The sequence below is a fragment of the Podarcis pityusensis genome (genome assembly GCF_964106645.2).
Source record: "Podarcis pityusensis genome assembly, chromosome: 8".
Classification (NCBI taxonomy): Eukaryota; Metazoa; Chordata; class Lepidosauria; order Squamata; family Lacertidae; genus Podarcis; species Podarcis pityusensis.
Genome location: NC_138033.1, coordinates 73,971,020 through 73,986,072, shown reverse-complemented (window position 1 = coordinate 73,986,072; position 15,053 = coordinate 73,971,020). Strand labels below are relative to the sequence as shown.

The following is a 15,053-nucleotide window of genomic DNA, read 5'->3' as shown; positions in this document are numbered from 1 at the left end:
TTTAGCTCTCCCCCCCACCACTTTGTTCTGGTGCCTAGCAATAAAACAACTCTACCCGACAGAAAATTCTGTGCTTTGTAGACACTGTGAAGAACGTGTTCCTTTTTCTAAATGCCCAAGTCATATTTTTAGACTAGTGTCTTTTCTTTCTGCTCCTATTTATATAAGCCTGCTTTATATAGACTTTTGTCCTTGGGTAATATATATAAACATTAACTGTCCGTGCCAGATGCAATTCCTGTTTTAGAGACATGACAGACACATCTGTTTACAGTGGCTCAGTGTCTTTCATCTTTTCTTCAAGGCTGCTGGTCCTGGGTGGGTTAAGAAGTTCACCGCTAAATGGCTGTAGCTTGCGAGCACGAGCAAGATGTGGCCTGTGATGGCTTAAATTTAGAACCTCAAGACTTATGAGCGTCTTGAGACTGAAGGGTACACATGAAGCCATTCCCCACCGCAGCCTTTTCTACTAATCTCCTACCCGTTCTCTCTGTACCCCCCCCCATGAGCTCTCCATCCTTTATGATGCTTCCTTGTACTGAGGCAGACGCCTGGTCCGCCGAGTCAAGTGCTGTTTACTCTTGCAGGCAGCAGATCTATCTGAGGTCTCAGAGAGAAGACTCCCCACCCCCCCTTCACCTGACCTGCTACTTGAGATATATGAGACTGAACCTGGGACCTTCTGCAATGCAAAGTAGGTGCTTGAATGATTGAACACTGGGCTATGGTCCCCCTCCAACTGAGTAGAGGCGGCCTTCAGGTAAGCAACCAGTTACATACCAGGTGTACACTGCATCCTGCCAAACAGGCCTACCTCTCATTCACTTGCTACAGGCACCTGTCTCTCTGCTTTTGCAAATACAAAGGAAGCTGGTAGGGGGCAGGCCATTTGGACACAAATGGTTGTGCATGTTATTTCCTCGCTGCAACAACCTCATCTTCCTGCCCCAACTCTCCATTTTCTTCTGTGCAACTCCTCCTTCTTTTACACCTTGTTGAAGAGGCAGAAAACTGGACAGAAACTTCTGCTAATTACGCTGCATATACCTGGAGGATGCTCACAAACCTTGTCCTTGTATTCTTTTCTCTCGCAGGGAAAGGGAATATTTAGTGCTCCTAGTCCCCAAGGTGACTTGAAATGATTTTAAATTTCTTGATGCTAAGGCACCCAGGCACCCGGAATTTTTCTAGTCCCAGAGCCCTCTTGGTTTTTTAACAAATTGGTTTTGCTGCAGTGAAAATTGCTCACCTTTTCCATCAAGCAAAAGTCATGGTTTTTCTAAAAGGCATGCTTTCAGTACCGGCCTGCCATTTTCTTTCTTTTTAATATTCACTGACAATGTAAAATAAGTGATTTTTTTTTTTTTTTTACTGCCAGTTTAAGACTGATCTTGGGAATGGTAATTGTTTCAACTGGAGAGAAGATTAAAACTCTTCTCCCCTGTCAGATATTAAACATGGCGAACCTTGCTTTGGGCTATGAAATAAAACCTTTTGATTTGCAGCAAAACTTGGTGGAAAGCTGTCAGGCAAGAACTGTGTAGATTTGTTGGCATAAAAGCCCCATTTTATTTTATTTTTTTTAAAGGGGGTGTGGAGTGTGTGGAAGCCTGCTAGGCCATTTCAGCTTGAGACATGTATTTTTGAGAAGCTTGGTCCCGTTGTGCAGGGGTTAGCATGGAGCAAAATGATGGTAATTCAGAGCCAGAAAAGAGTCTGTTTCTAATTCTGAATCCTTTTGAAAGCACTGTAGCCTTTTATCAATGGTGCTAACAAGAGCAGAACTGTCTATGATTCTGTGCTTGGCACATTCCTCCTTCTCTTCTTGCTCCCCCCCCCCGTCTCTCTTCTCAGTTCTTTAAAATGCAGAAACATGTTGTATATAGCTGGCATATTTGGTTTTGCGTGCTTATCATGTTCTCGGAACGCTGACTATTCGACTCAACAATGTGGGTAGCAACTTAATTTGAAAAGCTGCTTTTTCTTGTTGGTGGTGGTCCTTTCCCTCCACCCCCCTCTCCATATCCTGACTGTGGCAAAAAATCAATGTGCAGATTGCGGTCTGCACTAATAGGAATCAAGCTCTTCAAGGCATGAAAATGGGTTAATCAGCAGTGAACCATTTGAAAGGCCATTTCGAAACAAAGCTCTGTTCATAGGAGCAAACCATTGAGGTAAATATTGCAAGTAAATGTGCGGGAATGAAAACAGGATGGATCTTGCATATTGCAAACTTGAGTGTTCTATCAGTCACAGAGTTATTATCGATTGCTCTGATTCACAAGTGGAAATACATGCCAGAGCCCTTGGAATCCTGAGCTGTGTACAGTGGTACCTCGGGTTAAGTACTTAATTCGTTCCGGAGGTCCATACTTAACCTGAAACTGTTCTTAACCTGAAGCACCACTTTAGCTAATGGGGCCTCCTGCTGCTGCTGCGCCGCCGGAGCACAATTTCTCATCCTGAAGCAAAGTTCTTAACCTGAAGCACTATTTCTGGGTTAGTGGAGTCTGTAACCTGAAGCATATGTAATCTGAAGCGTATGTAACCCGAGGTACCACTGTAAATAAATACTGAAAGTTTTAGAGGCCCATGAAAACTGAAAGCAGCCTTTAGTCAGACCTAGGTGGAATCTACATACATATAAAAAATCCTGTGAAAATGCTTTTTTTTTAAAAAAAAAAAAAGTTTTGGATATATATATATATATATATATATATATATATATATAGACTTTGCCATAGCTCACCATTGCCATCTAGTGGCCCATTTGTATATTGCACTTTACAACACACTTAAACATTTTATTTGCAGCTATAGCTGAGTCACTATTGGTCCATGCATCCCAATAGAGTCTACTTTGACTGGTAGCAGCACTCGAAGGTTTTTCTCAGCCCCTCATCCAATGTAGCAGCCATAACTGCTTCCTGTGGGAGCGAGTTCCATAGTTGAACTATGTGCTACATGAAGAAGTACTTTGATTTATCTGTCCGGACTCTTCCAACATTCTGCTTCATAAGATTTCCATGAGTTCTATAGTATTATTAGAGAGGAAGAAAAACTTCATTATCCACTTGTTCCATCTCATGCATAATTTTATAAAAATCTATCACGTCTCTGCTTGCTTGCCTTTTTTCTAAACTAAAAAGTCCCAAAAGCTGCATTTTTTCCTCATGCAGAACTTGCTCTATCAGATCCCCTCGGTCATTTTGGTTGCCTTTTTCTGAACCTATCAACCTTGTCATGATGAGCTTGTAATATGTGTAACTGACCCCTTCTCCTTAAAACCCCAAGCTGTTTTATTCTTCTTTGCTCTTGGGGCAGCTACAGTTCATAACGCTTTTCTGTGGAAGTGAAAACTCTCAAGAGATGCTTCCTTACACCTGAACGTAAAGTTCCAAGGACAGCAGCAGGTGGGTGTTGGTCTCTTTCTCCACCCCCCTTCCCCCTCCCTGCTTCCTTTCTGCCAAAAATAACTCCACATATTTTAGATCTTGTAACTGCATAAATCCAGATAGGAACCTTGAATTAGCCCTCAAAAGCTCAGGGGGGTGGGAAATGGAACAATCATTGCTGCTGACAGAACAGATGTTCTGTTCTCTCTCGCTCTCTTTCTGAATTGCATACAGCTAGGATCTTGTTCCTTAACTGTTCTTATCAACTAATGTTTTACAATCAAAGGAGGAGGCTGATTGTAGTTTAGCTAGCTACCTAGGGTTGCTACTGCGTCTACTCAATTTTTATCCCCTCCCCTCCTTGCTTTCACTTTCCTTGATTGACTTGTCAAACACTCATGGAGGCTTCTGTGGAATCTTGTGGCCCCTTGACCACCAGCGGTCCCACGTGCGTGTCTGCAGTAAATATTCAGACTGATTTTTAATTGTATTTTAATTGTTTCTTTTATTTCTTGTATTGCACGATATGGTTTCATAATTTGAATTCCATGGGGCAGAGCACCTGGAGCTTGCAGTTAAAAGCACAGGTCACACATGTTTGCCTCATGCAGCAAAAGCAACCAAGAGGATTTGTGGTCTGTTAAAGGCTAGCAAATTTGTCACGGTGTCAGCTTTCGTGGGCTATATAGTCCGCTTCAACAGATGTATCAGAACAGGTGATGGATGCCCTGTGCTCCTTCAGGAAGAAGGACAGGATATAATTTGAAGAATTAATGAAATCAAATCTGGACCTTTCTTTGCCTGAGACCCCAAAGAACCACCACGACTCAGTGCGGAAAATGCTGAGCTAGGTGGGCAAGTAGCCCTATCTGGTAAAAGCCAGTTTCCTGCGTTCCTAATTTGTTTAATCCTCCTCCTCATAAAAGCCAATCTGGGCTGGTGGCCATTACCTCTCCTTGTGGTAATGAATTCCGGAAGTTGATTTTACGCTGTGTGAAGATGTGCTCTCCCCCGCCTTCTTGGAAGTTAACCCCAGGTAGTGTGATGAAACCCTGGGTTAAAACATAGGTGAAATGGGTACCCTAATGTGTGGTTTCTGCAGCTGTGTCATGATACCTTTTATTAAGGAGGCTGAAATAGTTTGAGTGCATAACCTTTTTAGAAATGTGTATTCACATCTTAATACGCCACATTTGGCACATGCAGTTCTTGCCAGCCTAGGAGAGGCTGATTTTTGTTTCCCAGGGAAGCTGCCTTCCTGCCAAGCTTTAATTTAGGTCTCCTTAATGGATTATTAATGAACTTGTGAAGCGTACGTGAATACTTATTGACAAAACACTAGCATTAAAATTCAACAGTTTGTCTGTCAATACCCTAATCAAGGACAAGGCGGTTGTACTGAGGTGATACTGAGAAATACAACTGTTACCCAACCTAACGAACTCCTTGAAGCCTTATTTACAATAGCTTGGAATGTTATCTCTGAATCTTTTGTAAGGCAGAGGTGCCATTTTCTTGTGACTCTGACCGGTGTAGGAACAAAAGTGTTGGAATGACGGTTTAGTGGAATTGGCTGTTTGTGGTGCAAGTCCTATTTTTATAACCATGTTGGCTAAATGAAACCACCTTGTCCAGAGGCAGTGTACCTCTGAGCACTCAAGTTCTGGGGACAAATGACAAGAGAAAAGGCATAACATGTCCAATAGCTTCCCTGACAGAGCTAGCAATCTCTGGTACGGTGTTGGAGAATCCAAGGACACTAGTCCTGGGCAGACTTCAATATCTATGCTGATGCTGCCTTATCTGGGCCAGCTGAGGACTTCATGGCTGACATGACAGCTATGGGGCTGTCACAATATGTTGTGCACTCACAATTACTGCAGATCATGTTCTAGATCTGGCTTTTGCTAGAGGGGACTGGGAAGGATCCAGTAGTGTGTGTGCGCAGACACGCATGCACGCTTCACTCCCTGGTGAGGTTTGGGTTGGCTGCAACTGACTCCTCCATGCAGGTCGGTCCACTCCCAGAAGTAGATGGAACTGAACGGGGGTCTGAAAGCAATGATGGGCTGGATGGGATTAATAAATTGAGGCTGAATTCTGATAAAATAAGGACTTTGGAGGTGAAACATAGCCATTATGGCTAGTAGCTTTCTTCTCCATGAATTTGTCCAATCCTCTTCGAAAGCCTTCCAAAGTCTTCATGCCCTGAGTTGCTTGGTGGCATCTAGCTCACCACAGTTGGAGAAGAGGATGCTGGACTAGATGGGCCTTTGGTCTAATCCTCTTAATATTCTCAGGTGAAACTAAGGCTCCATATTGTTTTTCTTTGACTAGTTACAGGGGTCAGCAAACTTTTTCAGGAGGTCCACTGGCCCTCAGACCTTGTGGGGGGCTGGACTATATTTTGGAAAAAAATAATAATGAACAAATTCCTATGCCCCATGAATAATCCAGAGATACATTTTAAATAATAGCACACATTCTACTCATGTTAAAACACCAGGCAGGCCCCACAAATAACCCAGAGATGCATTTTAAATAAAAGGGCACATTCTACTCATGTAAAAACATGCTGATTTCTGGACTGTCTGTGAGCCAGATTTAAAAGGCAATTGGACCGGATCTGGCCCCTGGGCCTTAGTTTTCCTACCCATGGACTAGTATATTATTAATAATTTTCCCAAGTGTGGTTTAGGATTGAACTGCATGGTTGGAGGTAGCCACTAGGTGGCAGAGGAACAAACTACAAACTGCTTGATCCAGTTGGTGTAAAGCAGTCTGAGACAAACCAGATGTCCTTAGCTAGTGAGTGGAACTGCTTTATATTGTCCTGGTAAAGATGGCACACTTCATTCCCCCCTCCACCCCCAAATGGTTCTCATATGGATATATAACTTGGTTCACTCCTTGCTGTGCTTCAGTGCTGCTGTTGTTTTTTTGGCAGAAATCTGTCACCATCTGTAGGTATTCACTTGCTTTTTACTTCTCTCCCGCCCCATTCCAATTTCTTTTTGTTTGGAATTCCATGTTGAATGTTTAAATATTTTCGTAATAAGCGGGTGTTTGTTCTTCAGTAAATGTCCCTTTTGATAGTCACATGTGTTTCAGTTTGGGCTTTATCGCCTGTAATCAGTTGCTTTCATCGGGGGGAAATGTTATCTTTGGAACTTGTTTCAAAAAGCAGGCATTTTGTGTCAGTGCTTCATGCATCTTCCTCTGATGGGGGATTTATTGAAAAATCCAATTTTGTGTTATGATCCACAGGCTTTCTTTCTGCAGAACGCTTTTTAATAAAATTAAAAAATATTTTCTCTGTTGTTACGCAAACCTTTGTTCAGCTGTCGTTGGGGTGAGTTTGGCTGTGTTCCCTTATCTGAATTCTATGTTGGATATTGGTAGCTTGTTTTTTGATTGTGTGGCTGAAAATGCACACTATAAAAGCACACAAAGCTGTCTTATATACAGAACCTTTTGCTTCACATAGCCCAGTAATTTATTACTCTGATTGGCAATGTCACTCCAAAACCTGAGGCAGAGACCTTGTGATCAACTTGCTTCCCCAGATCCTTTAAACTGGAAATATTGGGAATTGAGCCTGAGAGCTTGTACATGCAATACATAGAATCATAGACTTGTAGAGTTGGAAGGTACCTCGAGGGTCATCTAGTCCAACCTCCTGCAATGCAGGAATCTCCACTAAAGCATCTATGACAGATGGCCATCCAACCTCTGCTTAAGAACCTCCAGTGAAGAAGAGTCCATCACATTCTGAGAGAGTTCATTCCACTGTCAAACAGTTCTTACTGTCAGAAAGTTATTTCTGATGTTTAGTTACAATTTCCTTTCTTGCTATGTGAATTCATTGGTTCGGAATCTACCCTCCGGAGCAGGAGAAAACAAGTTTGATCCAACCTCCATGTGACAGGCAGCCTTTTCGTAAATTGTGGTGCCCAGAAGTGGACACAGTTATTCAGGTTTGGCCTCACCAAGGCAGAACTATTATTTCCCTTGATTTGGATACTGTGATTCTGTTGATGCAACTTAGAATAGCATTAGCTTTCTGTGCTGCTGCATCACACTGTTGACTCACGTTAATCCTGTTGTCTACTAAGACTCCTAGAGCCTTTTCACATGTACTACTGGCAAGCCAGGTGTGCAGCTAGTTATTCTGAGCTGACCTGTGGACCTTCCTAAAGTATTTCCACAGGTCTGTTTGGGGTTGGTCTCTCCTGAGATTTTCTCTTTCTCCTACCCAGCCTTTTGCTGCTGTTCTGAAGCAGTGTAGCCTTAGCGCATGACATCGGAGCAGTTTATTCTACCTTTACATCAAGAATTCATGAAGAATTGGCAGTTGGCAATAGATGCCTTCTTTTCCCCCATCCGTGAGCTAATGCTATTTTGTTGTCAGGTTGCTAACTCTTGTGGTACTAAGGCCTTTTAGTTGTGTTGACAGCACTATAGTGACATGGAGCAAGCATTAGTCAACAACTTTTCAAGGAAGGAGAAACTATTAATGTGTTCCAATCAGGGTTCAAAATTAGCAAGGTGCCAGGTGCATTTTGCACCCAAAGCTTCTCCATTTGCGAGGACCTCAAAAAGTCTGGGTGCCATTTTTTGCACCTGACTGACACTCAGGGATTACTGTAGTTTATGTGCTTTGAAGCCTCAAAGTATATGTTAAGCACGGACAATATGTAAAGGAGTTTAACAATAAAGAGTAGAGTGTTTTGAAAACTAAAGTATGGTACCAATATTTTTATTGTAAACACCAAATTAAACATGTATTAACAATTTCTGATAAAAATGTGATCACAAGAATGTGTCTCTTATGTGAATTGTGTATTAGTTCATGTTTATCAAAATAATAAATAAAAAATGTTGCCAATTCCCCCACCCCCCATGGTGACTAGACATTCTGTTTTGGTGCCCCACAACCCATGTCCTGGGAGCCATTTGGCTCCTAGCTTTTCTATCCCAGTTTCTAATACTGGTTCCAATGGAAAGATGGTGCGAGTTCTAAAGAGATGTTTTCACTCTGAAGCCAGGTTACCAATTGCAGGACAGCTATACACACAAATTGTATAAATCCATCCCCACTGTACTGCTGTCAGATACTGGAATTTGTCTAGCTATGAAGGAAGGATTTTCCCTCCTAAGTAGCAGATTTGCAGTGCTCTCTTCTGCCACATCTTAATGCATAGCTTCCCTTCACTCTCAATGAGAAGAGAGAAATAAACAGAAGATCAGAGATTCCTTTTGATGCCAAACTCTCATTCTGAAAAGATTTGAAGGAAAGTGTCTGGGGAACTGTAATGCAGTGTTTTCCAAAATGTGAAGCTTTATTTACACAATTTGTGCCAGCTACATTACTCATGAGAACATGTGAGGCAGACTTGGTCCAAAGCATTATGATTTTACTAAAAAAAAAACCACAATGTTGTGTCAGTGCCTTACTTTAACTATCTTGCAGTTATTAAGACATTATTTCTGTAAATGGACTAATTTTTTAAGAATGGTTTTGACTTAGGGTACTCTGCTTGTCGCCTTCTACCCCCAACAGCCCACCTACTTGAGCTCCCTAAAATAGCTCTGCTGGAAACCCCCCCCCCATATGTAGTCATGTGTTGCCACTGGAATGGGAGAGAGGAAGTAGATACAGTGGTACCTTGAGTTATAGACGCTTCAGGTTACAGATGCGTCAGGTTACAGACTCCACTAACCCAGAAATAGTACCTCGGGTTAAGAACTTTGCTTCAGGATGAGAACAGAAATCGTGCTCCGGCAGCACGGCAGCAGCAGGAGGCCCCATTAGCTAAAGTGGTGCTTCAGGTTAAGAACAGTTTCAGGTTAAGAACGGACCTCCGGAACGAATTAAGTTCTTAACCAGAGGTACCACTGTATGCATGTAGCTTAACTCTTCACTTCATTTGATTTTGGGGTGGGGAAATGATGTCATAGCATAACATGTGGCGCACCAATCTGAGCAAAAATAATTCCTGCACATTTTACAGTGATGTGCCCAGGTGTACTTGGTAAGAACTGGGCACAGGTTGACTTGCGTTACTGCTCGAGTGTCTGTGAAGTCATGCATTGAAGATACATTTGTTCTTGACTTCCTGTGCAGGAAAAGAACAGGCTAGAATCTGGGGGCTTGCTGAGTGCAGGGCAGAAAATTCTTACATGAGTAGAAGATTTGTCCTTGCAGTGAGATTAAGGGAACACTACTGCAAAGAAGATGTCTGAGTTGCTCTTTAGGCGTTTAGTGTCTGTATGTTTGTCTTGTTTTATTAATTTGGAATATTTATATCCTGCCTTTTCTGCCCGACAACAGGTTCCAAGGTGTCTGTCAGTCACCCAGTTGTCAGGTAATGGTTTGGCTTAGTGCAAAATGTGTGGGTTCTGGGAGAGGAAATTGTGGTCACTTTGTTCTTCCCCTGGTCCTGTTGCTGCTGTTGTGAATCAAGGGGGATGAGGTAAGCATCTTCTCATCTGGGCAGGGTGATGGCAGCTGTCTTGTGTCATTGACTCTTGAATCTGTGGCAAACTGGAACCTGCTTATGATCTGGCATAAGCAGCCTTCTGCATTAAGTATGTGGTAGACACAGCAGACACAAAATAGGTATTGGGGGAGGGTCATACCTGTGTGGTTGCTCAACCAACCACTTGGAAGTTAAATGTGGTGAGTGGGTATTTCATTAATGTGTACAAAGAATGGTACGGCATGCTGTTTCTCTTCCCAACAACCTTGTGCGTGGGTTATTATTCCATACCCCAATGGCGGTGTGGCTCTGTGGGTTAAACCACTGAGCCTAGGGCTTGCTGATCAGAAGGTTGGTGGTTTGAATCCCTGCGATGGGGTGAGCTCCCATGGCTCTGTTCCTGCTCCTGCCAACCTAGCAGTTCGAAAGCACGTCAAAGTGCAAGTAGATAAATAGGTACCGCTCCGGCGGGAAGGTAAATGGCGTTTCCGTGCGCTGCTCTAGTTCGCCAGAAGTGGCTTAGTCATGTGGCCACATGACCCAGAAGCTGTACGCCGGCTCCCTCGGTGAATAAAGCGAGATGAGCGCCGCAACCCCAGAGTCAGTCACAACTGGACCTAATGGTCAGGGGTCCCTTTACCTTTACCTAACCTAACCAAAACCATTGTGACTGAGTCATTATTTGGAGCTTTTGAGCCTCCTTGGTGTACATTCCTGGTGGTTGTTTTGTGTTTCCTGGCAAAACAATAACATTTTCAGTTTTACATAGCTTTGTTGGGGTCTGAGTTATCTTATTATTATCGATAACTTTTAAAAGTCGGGTGACCGGATATAAATACACAGATCTGATCTGTGTTTTTGTTGTATTTTATTTTAAAATGTCTAAATTGTTTTTACTTTATTATTGAGAATATGGGAAGCTGCCTTTATGCCAGGCCAGACTATTTACCCATTCTTTCCTGTGTGTATTGTTTTCTCTGATCTGCAGCAGCTCTCCTGGGCTTCAGGCAAAGAGAAGAAGTATTTCCTGTCACTTTCTACCTGATCCTTTTCCCTGGAGATGCTGGGGATTAAATCTGGGGCTTGCAAGCAAAGCAGATGTGGTGTACCACTGAGCTGTGGTCTCTCCTCCAAATTTGGTTGCTTTGGGACCTGTGTTTGATGCGGAGAGGGTCTTCTCCCCACCATCTCACCTTGTCTGTCTTGGAAGGCGTCCTTTCAGCGTTTGGCAGCCATGGCTTCAAATTAGCAGTGTCTCTTGCATGACTGCAGTTGATCAATAAATGTGTGCAGGTGGGCTATACCACTTCTGCACACACTCACTCACTCACTCCTTTGCACTCTGTTACCATGGTCTGTGTTTAGTGTATTCCAAGCGGGCCAGAGAGGGAGAAAAAAAATGTATGACTTCTTTCCAATCATTGAGCTCAACTGAAATGAGCATTTGATTAGTTCCATCCCCAGGTATACATTTGAAATACAGGGTGGCATTTCTCTCCCCCTCCTTTGGGCAAATCTCATAGATTCCATGTGTGAGCGCCACCACCTTTTGGCTGCCTGTTTCCCTTTGGACTTGTATCTGCTCTGTAGCTTTGTCCTTCTGGTCTGTTAATTTTTTTCATCATTATGCTGCAGACTTCCTGTTCTTTTCTTTCTTTTTTCTTTAAAAAAAAGTTTATCAGGCCCTCTTGAGGGAAAGACTATTATAGCTACGGTCACTTCCTGGGGTTATTGTCACTTTCCTTTTAAAAGGCCGCTTGATTCCTCCCCCATAAAGAAAAAAAACAAATCTCTCGAACATAAAAATGATTAGTGCACTAAAAATGTGAAGAACTGTTTTTCTACCTTTTTGCTGTGTGCCTCTCATAAAAGATGATGAATTCATAGCAAAAGTTTTCTTTCCTAGGGATATCATCTGTTTTGCACAGAGTCTGCTAACATTCAGGATGTCAGGAAAATCTCTTCTCCCCCCACCTCCCACATCCCTGTGCTCCCCAGTTAAAAGAATCTGCCCTATTCTGGAGAGATTGTAAAGGAAGCATTTGGTAGTCATTTCCGCTAGCTTTTTTGTGAGAATAAGCATGCTTTACATTATAATAGTTTAAACATACTGCAGGCTGTTGATAGAGGTATCATATTTTCCATTCACAAGCGTTTAACATACGCTTAAGAGCATAGTGGAGAGGGCAGGGTGGCTTTTATTGTTTAAAATTGGCTTGATTTAGACCATTGCAAAAGCCTGTGGTGCATGTGAGGGAAAGAATCTGCTTTAGGTCTTCTGACCTCTGTGTTTTAAACTCACTCGCACTGTGTAAGATTTTAACTAATGGCAGCGTTTTTGAACGGCCTTTTATGTTAGCTGTAGAAGGATGGTTCCATGGAAGAAAGAGTTCATCTTTTTCAGTAGCTGGTGTTTTATTTAGGCTAGCTAAAAGAACAGCCAGCCTAAATAAAGCACTGGCTTAAACTACCTTCCATGGTAGTTTACACAAGCATTTATTAACAATTTTGCCTTGACAAATGTTTGTGTCTAAATGTTTTCATTTGTCTGCGAGGTTCAGTTCTGTTTGAAGGTCTTGGTGCCATTTTTTGAAATTAAGTGACTTGAACACTCCAGCTCTTTATGTTTGTGTTTTGTTAAGTTTACCTTAAATAAAATTGTGTTTAGGGAGTTGCTGATCTGATCTGTGTATGCACATCTCATTGGCATCAGTATATATGGCTGACATGAAGCTTTTTGTCTCATATTTGACACTGTTATTTGCCCTTCTCTTCCAATGTGCAAAAACACTTTTACCTCTTTAACTAGAAGTAATTTTTATTTGCCACAGGTGACAAGGAAAGGGGCTATTTCTGATCCTGGGATATCTTACCAGGCTGTTAGATAGGTCCACTACTTTCTCCCAAGTCTAGACCAAATCTCTCTCTCTCTCTCTCTCTCTCTCTCTCTCTCTCTCTCTCTCTCTCTCACACACACACACACACACACACACACAGAGAGAGAGAGAAAGAGAGGGGGGGGGCTCAGATCATGCCATTTTGGAGTTCCTCTGTTTTTGTTTTCCAAATGCTCAGCATTCATTCTCAGCTGTAGCTTAACATTGTGCCCTCCAGGTGTTATGAAATACAACTCGCGTCATTCCTGACTGTTGACTGTGCTGCTTGGAGCTGATGCAGTTTGTAGTCCTTAGCATCTGGAACATTTCAGGCTAGTCACCGCTGCTGTCAGTGCACTGGCCTCTGGAAGCAGAGCCACTGTTTCCTCAAGGGAGATGTCACGCCAAGCCATAATTTGCAAACCCATTTCAAACCATGGCTTCTAATTCCTAGTGTTCTGGCTGGCTGCAAGCTACGATTTTCCATTTCAGAAATTACGCTAAACCAGGTTAAGCTTCTGTATTTATTTCATTTATTATATATTTTAAACACTTCTAAACTGCCCTTCACCCAAACTGATTCCAGGGTGTTAATACAATGTAGTAATCCAATAACACATACTGGCAATAAAACTGTGAACTACGGAACTATTAAGCAGAGGCCATAAAATCAATTTTAAATGCCTGGGCATATGAAAATGTTTTAAAACAGGGCCAGGGAACCTCAGGCCTAGGGACCTAATGGTGCCCTCCAAGCTTCTCTATCTAGTCCTCAGACCCCTCCCCAAACCACATTGCCTCTCCCCTTTCCCCAGGTCATGCACCTCGCTGGCCCTGTATCATACCTTGAGTGTTTTTGCTTGACTGTAATGTGCCATTGTTAATGCCTCTGGCTTGCCTGGGTGGAGGATAGAGAGGTGAAGTGTAGAAACTAGTCTACTGTGCAAAGGTATTCTTTGCATTAATTGCCCCACCCACTTTTGCTTCTTGCCCCATTTGCATATGACCCCTGGAGGGTTCCCAGAAGGGAATGCAGACCTCCGACTGGAAAAAGGTTCCTCTCACCTATCTTAAATCCTCTTGCCAGAAAACAATTTTAGCGTCTGTTCCAGTTGATCCACCCTGGAAAGGATATTCCAAAATTGGAATGTCGCCAAAGAAGAGTTCTTCTTTGTTGAACCCACATGCCACCAACGAATTGGACTTGTAGAAGGGATTCATTTGAATATCTTAATGCATGGGAGGAGGGGCACTGTCAGGTATTTGGATTGCAAATTGTTTACATCTTTGAAAGATAAGCATCAGCACCTGGAATTGGGCCCTAAAGCAAATAAGCAGCCAATGTAATTCTTTCAGAAGTGTTGTAATATGACCCCACCTGACTAGGCCAGTCAGAATTCTAGCAGTTAAATCCTTTTGTTATGGTTGCTGTTTCAGTGTGTGGAGTAGTAATAGTCACTTGCTAGGTTGCTTTTGAGCACGCAAGTTGCTTGCACTTGCCAATTTCCTATAATGGGGCTTGTTAATGTGCGGTTCTAGTGAGGTCCAGTGCTAGTGAGGTGGAGTAGCTAAGACTGAACTCACAAACCAGGAACTATAGGCTGTAAACTAAATAGGTGACCTTTATTCAGCAAGCTCTGGTCTTTCAACCTTGGCTCGCCATCTAGGTGCTGAAGATGCATCTCTTTACCTCTTTACCCTGGCCTTTGACACTTGATATGCAGATTTTAGGACCCACTCTATTCTTGTGGTGGTAAGTCGTTTTTAAGGTTGTATGTTAAATTGTTGTGACCTGCCATGGGACCTTGGGATGAAGGGTGGGTGATAAATCATTATCATCATCATCATCATTAGAGGGGAATAATATTGTCCTATTGTATGGGGTCCTTGTGATTATCAAAATTTTGATTTTTTGATATTAATTTAATAATTAACAGTGTGAATACTTATGTGAACACTTGAGACAGCAATATAAATGCTGTGGTTATGATGAGGGAGATTAGTCCTAAAGTTTTACTTCTTATATTAAAGTAATAATGCATTTTGGGTACTTCATATTTAACTATGATTTTGGGTGGCATATTCATGGAGAAATAATAGAACATTTCAAGGTTGGAAATATTTTAGCTTCCTCCCTACCTCCATTCCATAGTTGCCAAAAAATTAGAAATTGGCACCGGCCCTTTGCATGAGGAGTCAAGGAGGATTATTAGGTGCCAATGCCAAGATTTCAGACTTCTGACTGATGAGGTGTTTGGGTCTTTTCCAGCCCTGGAAGATCCTGGGGTTAATAGGCTCAC

The 15,053-nt window shown here is 42.4% G+C and overlaps 1 protein-coding gene across 15 annotated transcripts in view; it reads left to right on the top strand.

Annotated features, from left to right (window-relative positions):
- RERE (arginine-glutamic acid dipeptide repeats) overlaps positions 1-15,053 on the top strand; it is a 334,725-nt gene that overhangs the window by 47,512 nt on the left and 272,160 nt on the right. The gene's annotated exons all lie outside the window — the stretch shown is intronic.